The 7,062-nt window shown below is 40.2% G+C and overlaps 1 pseudogene; it reads right to left on the reverse strand.

Annotated features, from left to right (window-relative positions):
• Window positions 1–201: 201 nt before the first annotated feature.
• Window positions 202–1,155, reverse strand: LOC149184333 (glucan endo-1,3-beta-glucosidase pseudogene; annotated as a pseudogene).
• Between the last annotated feature and the right edge of the window lie 5,907 nt (window positions 1,156–7,062).

Consider the following 7,062-nt stretch of genomic DNA (forward strand, 5'->3'; position numbering starts at 1 on the left):
TTAATCCAAAAACAAGACTTCAATATGTCTCTTGTCTGAGCATCATCATGTTAAAAATCAAAATCAAAATCAACCGGAAATTTTACTATTAAAAACTGAAAATCCATCCCAATATCTTGAAAACCGAGAAATGAATGAGATTAAGCTTAAAACCCCATGAATTCCAGCGCCTAAATCGACATCATCGATGTGGAAGTTACGTCATGGAGAGAAGTTGACATGGTATGCAGGAGTTTGATCAGGGTTGAAGAGTCCAAAGTGACGCTCCGTCTCATACCCCACTTTGTTTTCTTCGTTGAAAAGAGCGAAGATATATGTTTCAATACCCACTCCCGGCCTCTTGGGGGTCCCTTCATTCGATAGTACATACTGAATGAGACTATTGTTGTAAGTCTGAGCATTCTCAACTGTGGCCGCCTCGTCACCAGCAGAAGGCCATCCGCTTTCAGTAACAATGAGTGGGATGTTGGGATATCCTAAGGCTTCCATTGCGGACAAAATAGAATCCACCATGCCTTCGAATAAGTTGCAGTAACAACGACCTGCGTCTTGCACCACAGGAGCCGTTGACTTAAACAGTGCATAATCAAGAGAAATGCTTCTGTCGTCGAAGTAGGTGAAGTATGGATACACATTTGCCATCAAAGGAGCCGCGGTATTTGACAGAAATTTGAGCATAGAGCTCATGGTATCCTTCAAGTCGTCTCTGAAAGCACCCTGAGAAGGCGGGAAGCTGTTACCTATAACAGACATGGCGTGAGCGGTGGATACCTTGATGTTATTTTGCAGATTGGCCTTCTGAATCGCAGTTTGAATGTTGGTCATGGCAGGAAGAAGATATGGTAAGTACTGCATGCTACTGCTACTCAAAACCTCATTGCCCACTGCAATATATTTTATATTGGTGGCCGGATAGAACGAAACAATGTTGTCCTTAACCCAAGCGTCTGCCGAGTCCTGGCTGGAAGATATGGCCTGCAATTCGCCATTACCCACACCCACGATCACATCGATCCCAGAATTCGCCAAAGCTTTCAATGCATCCTTGTTTGCTTCGAAAATCCTAGCCTTCCCCATGTTGTTCTTCTTCATCAAACTTACCACCTGCTCTGCTGCCGGTAAATTGTCTCCCAGCATGCCGTAATTTACTCCTATTTTATCACCATCTGCACATGCAATTGACAAATCATTAAGATTTGAGTAACATTTGTATTTTGCGAATGCAAGGAGAAAATGTATTTTATTGGGAGTTGTCTGTAAAGACATTTTTTTGGAAGTTTTTTGGGTGATTTTTTCTGATTAAAATCTGGCAATAATTTATTGAAATCACAAGTTTGATAGTTAATTTCTGCACAATCAAAGCGTCCCAGGGGTTTTCCAGGGTGCTCAATCCAAATATGCAGCTAAAAAACTATTTTAAATAATACAAATCAATATTTAACCGTCAATTTTTTCCATCAAATTCCATCACCAAAATCTCCAAAAAAAAATCACATTAAAAACAACTCTAAATATTTACCTATGAGGATTGAACAACACAAGATGGCGATAAACCCGATCAAGACTATTTTACAGGTTCCCATACTTCTCAGAGGATATTAGAGAGTCGAGAAGATATATCCTGAAGAACGTTCTGGGATTTCCACGAATCTATGACGAAACATTAGGATGCTCGTCAATTGTCTTTAAGCTTGGATTTATATATATATTTTAGTAGGTAGATATTTGAATCTTTTACTCATGGCCGACATTCGAATGCTTTTATTTATTATTAATATTTTTACATCGGTGAGTGTTTTTCCGTCCTTAATTACCGCGATATCCTACTACTCACGTTTGTGGTCGTCACGATTTAAGATGTGGTTACAATAAAAGATGCATAGAATATTTTTTTCCTACCTTATTGGATGGGAGCTTGTGACTACAAAATATTGGCATTCATTGAGTGTTACATTTTATTATTCACATTTAATCCTAAAATAATAAATTTAACTTATTTTTATTTATTAGCCTTTGCCGGGGATCGATCGCTGACTTTGGGTTGACCGGCGCAATATTTGGAAATATTTGGCATATTTCCTAAGTCGAATTAAGGTTTACGGGGCGGAAAGGGTTGGGGGTCTTATTACGCGCTTCGCATGGTTCGAGGCGAATGGCACGTGGCGCGCGTGAGGGGCACGTGGTTGCATGCGGTCTGGTGGTGTGATCGGCGGCCAGGTGTCCGTCCTCGAGATGCTGGAACGTTCGGCTTCTGTTTTACTGTCTTCGCGGCATTTGGGTTGGTATTGTTACTTGCTTGTGTAGCTCTGCAGTCTGTGCGATGTTTGGTCTGCGGTAGAGTTCCTGCCTGCCCGGGTATTGTTACTTGCAGTCTGTGCGATTTTTCGTCTGCGGTGGAGTTCCTGCCTGCTCGGTGTGGCTTTGGTGAGTTCGGCTACTGTGTGGCCTGCATGCAAGAGTCGATGGTTAGTTGAGCATTATAAGTTAATGGGATTCTGGTTGACTACTGAGGGTTTGTCTTCTGGTTAGATACTGAGGGTTTCTCTTACATGCATGCAAGAGTCCATGGTTAGTTGAACATTATAAGTTAATGGCATTCTGGTTGAATACTGAGGGTTTGTCTTAGCTGTGGTCGGCATGCGCTATGGTGGTCTCATCAGCGGCCAGCTGTTCCTGCTTGACATGCTGGAAAGTTCAGCTTGGGTTTTACTGTCTTCGCGGCCTTTGGGTTTTACTGTCTTCGCGGCCTTTGGGTTGGTATTGTTACTTGCTTGTTTAGCTCTGCAGTTTGTGCGATTTTTCGTCTGTGGTGGAGTTCCTGCCTGCTCGAGTATTGTTAGTTGCTTGTTTAGCTCTGCAGTCTATGCGATTTTTCGTCTGCGGTGGGGTTCCTGTCTGCTCTGTGTGACTTTGGTAAGTTCGGCTACTGTATGGTATTCTGGTTAAATACTGAGGGTTTCTGTTACCTGCATGCAAGAGTCCATTGCTATTTGGGTTTTACCATGTTCGCGGCCTTTGGGTTATTATGGTTACTTGGTTGTTTAGCTGTGCGGTCTGTGCGATTTTTCCTTTCTATTTGTTCTATTGTCTGCGGTGAAAACACAATGCGGTTCCTGCCTGTTGTGTTAGCTGCATGCAAGAGTCCATGGTTATTTGAGCATTATAAGTTAATGGCATTTTGGTTGAATACTGAGGGTTTGTCTTAGGTGCATGGGTTTTATGCAAATTTGTGTAAATGTCTGCGTGAAGCTATGATTCTTAGTTGTATTGTTTAGAGATTAAGTTTGGCTACTGTATTATAAGTTAATGGCATTTGGATTATTATTGTGAATACTGAGGGTTTGTCTTCTAGTTGAATACTGAGGTTTTGTCTTACGTGCATGCAAGTGTCCATGGTTATTTGAGCATTATAAGTTAATGGCATTCTGGTTGAATACTGAGGGTTTGTCCATGGGTTGACGGACGCGATTTTTGCAAATATTTGGCATATTTTCCTAAGTCGAACTAAGGTTTATGGGGCGGAAAGGGTTGAGGGTTTTATTACGCGCTTCGCATGGTTCGAGGCGAATGGCACGTGGCGCGCGTGAGGGGCACGTGGTTGCATGCGGTCTGGTGGTCTGATCGGCGGCCAGGTGTCCGTCCTCGAGATGCTGGTATGTTCGGCTTGTGTTTTACTGTCTTCGCGGCATTTGGGTTGGTATTGTTACTTGCTTGTTTAGCTCTGCAGTCTGTGCGATGTTTGGTCTGCGGTAGAGTTCCTGCGGTAAATGTCTGCGTGAAGCTATGATTCTTAGTTGTATTGTTTAGAGGTTAAGTTCGGCTACTGCATTATAAGTTAATGGCATTTGGATTATTATTGTGAATACTGAGGGTTTGTCTTCTGGTTGAATACTGAGGTTTTGTCTTACGTGCATGCAAGTGTCCATGGTTATTTGAGCATTATAAGTTAATGGCATTCTGGTTGAATACTGAGGGTTTGTCTTAGCTGTGGTCGGCATGCGCTGTGGTGCTCTCATCGGCGGCCAGCTGTTGCTCCTCGAGATGCTGGAAAGTTCGGCTTGGGTTTTAGTGTCTTCACGGCCTTTGGGTTTTATTGTCTTCGCGGCCTTTGGATTGGTATTGTTAGTTGCTTGTTTAGCTTTGCAGTCTGTGCGATTTTTCGTCTGCGGTGGAGTTCCTGTCTGCTCGGAGATTGTTCCTTGCTTGTTTAGCTCTGCAGTCTGTGCGATTTTTCATCTGCGCTGGGGTTCCTGCCTGCTGGGTGTGGCTTTCGTAAGTTCGGCTACTGTATGGCATTCTGGTTAAATACTGAGGATTTCTGTTACCTGCATGCAAGAGTTCATGCTTATTTGGCTTTTACCCTGTTCGCGGCCTTTGGGTTGTTATTGTTACTTGGTTCTTTAGCTCTGCGGTCTGTGCGATTTTTCTTTTCTATTTATTGTATTGTCTGCGCTGAAAACACAATGTTGTTCCTGCCTGCTGTGAGGATTGTTGTTACCTGCATGCAAGAGTCCATGGTTATTTGAGCATTATAAGTTAATGGCATTCTGGTTGAATACTGAGGGCTTGTCTTAGCTGCATGGGTTTTATGGAAATTTCGGTAAATGTCTGCGTAAAGCTGTGATTCTTAGTTGAATTGTTTACAGGTTAAGTTCGGCTACTGCATTATAAGTTAATGGCATTTGGATTATTATTGTTGCTTGGTTGTTTAGCTCTGCGGTCTCTGCGATTTTTCCTTTGTATTTGTTGTATTGTCTGCGGTGAAAACACAATGTGGTTCCTGGCTGCTCGGTTAACTCTATCGCAAACGTTTGGTTGCGGTTTTGTTGTTCCAGGTGCAGCTTGTATCGCTCGACTGTGTGTTGTCGCTTTGATAAGTTCAGCTACTGCATTATAAGTTAATGGCATTCTGGTTAAATACTGAGGGTTTCTGTTACTTGGATGCAAGAGTCCATGGTTATTTCAGCATTATAAGTTAATGGCATTCTGGTTGAATACTGAGGGTTTGTCTTAGTTGCATGGGTTTTATGGAAATTTGGGTAAATGTCTGCGTGAAACTGTGATTCTTGGTTGTATTGTTTAGAGGTTAAGTTCGGCTACTGCATTATAAGTTAATGGCATTCTGGTTAAATAGTGAGGGTTTCTGTTACCTGCATGCAACAGTCCATGGTTATTTGAGCATTATAAGTTAATGGCATTCTGGTTGAATACTGAGGGTTTTGTGTGCAGACTTCATTAACCAATTTCGTCATTTGCACATTTTCTCATGGTACTGGCATAGGCTGCGTTGTGCATGCATATGGTCTAGACGAGAAGGAATTCGAACACTCGGCTTCGTTGCAGGTACGGTGTTATTCTACTAATTGCTTTTTGTCAATTTTTGTATTACTTGCTTTTTGTCAATTTGTTAGGGTTTTAATTTTTGCATTGTGTAGGTTTATGGTCCAGTTACTCTAGGTTTATAGTCCAGTTACTCCGTGATCCCTGCTGGGGACTATATGCAATTGATAGATCGCTGACTTTGGGTTGACCGATGCGGTTGCTGGCTGTCATGATACTCTGGGTTTCTGTTACCTGCATAGGTTTTATGGAAAATTCTGTAAATGTGGGTTTCAGCCACGATGTGACTTCGTTATCATTTGAGCCGAGTGGACCTGGGCGAAGCTATGGTTCTTGGTACAGATTGAGTCGCAGTCTTTTGTAGTTTGAACTATTTTTGCACATGAAGATCTAAATAAATTGGGGATTTTGAACTGTTTGAAATGTTAAAATATTGAAGATTGCAGTCTGTTTTGTAACTGCACAGTTTCCTATCTTAGGCGTGTATTCAACATTTTTCGCTCGTATAATTTATGTATATGTTTACTTTGGTCCATAATGTTTGTTCAAGTTTGTAATTCTGTTATGGATGTATGAATATTCGACTCTGATATTACTCCTAGAACGGAAGGTTGCTTTGTTAACAACTTTGTTAAGTTCATTTAGTTAGTGTTAAGTTCATTTGCTTTGTTAAGAAGTGTTGAATTGAAGGTTTGCTATATTGGTACTAGATGTTGTTCGTTTGCTATTGCTTATATATTGGATGAAATGTTTCGTTTGCGAAAATTATAAGCTTTTCTATGATACTGAAGGTTTCTCTTACCTGCATGGGTTTTATGGAAATTCCCGTAAATGTCAGTTTCGAGCACCATGTGACTTCCTTGTCATTTGGGCCGAGATGACCTAGGTGAAGCTATGGTTCTTGGTACAGGCTCTGTCGTGCATGAATATGGTCTAGACGAGAAGCAATTTGAATAGTCGGCTTTGTTCCAGATACGGTGTTATTCGACTAATTGCTTTTTGTCAATTTTTCTATTAATTGCTTTTTGTGAATTTGTTAGGCTTTTAATTTTTGCATTGTGTAGGTTTATGGTTCAGTTACTCTAGATTTATAGTCGAGTTACTCTGTGATTGTTTTAAAAAACATAGATATTTAAGCTGTATTTAGTCATTTATATCTTTTCTGTCATTCAATTATATTGGAATTCAAATCTGAAATTGTCATTGTTTATTCTGTGTTTACATTAATATTAATATTAATATTATCAATTGTTATAATCATAAAAACAATATTATTTGAGATGATACCAACAAGTAGAAGTTGAGTAATGCATGCAACTAGCTCCGTATAATGATGAATCAAGACATTTTGTCTATTTAAACCTTAGATTAAAATGTCATGTTAGCTAGTTATAACCAGATTGGTTCTCATATGATGTTCAACTACCTTATTCTGCTCAGAGAGAAAAAATTATTTTATTATGAAAACAAAATTACATTTATTATATATGTTCCTGCATTTCACAGATATCCTTAAGCATAGGAAGTGATAAAAGTATTGCTGGGAACATATCTTGTTTCATAAACAGTTTCCAAAAATGTCAATATGACAGCCCTATCATAGTCATTCTAACATATATCGGAGCTTTGAAGCGAGTTTTATCTCATAAGAAATTAGCTGCTAGATATGTCCATAAACAGTCCCATAAAAAAATATAGATATAGAGATATGCTTAAGCATAG

Source organism: Pinus tabuliformis, chromosome 3_2, assembly GCF_031772625.1.
Source record: "Pinus tabuliformis cultivar Carrire ecotype Pingquan chromosome 3_2, CPIR1, whole genome shotgun sequence".
In the NCBI taxonomy this organism is placed as follows: domain Eukaryota; kingdom Viridiplantae; phylum Streptophyta; class Pinopsida; order Pinales; family Pinaceae; genus Pinus; species Pinus tabuliformis.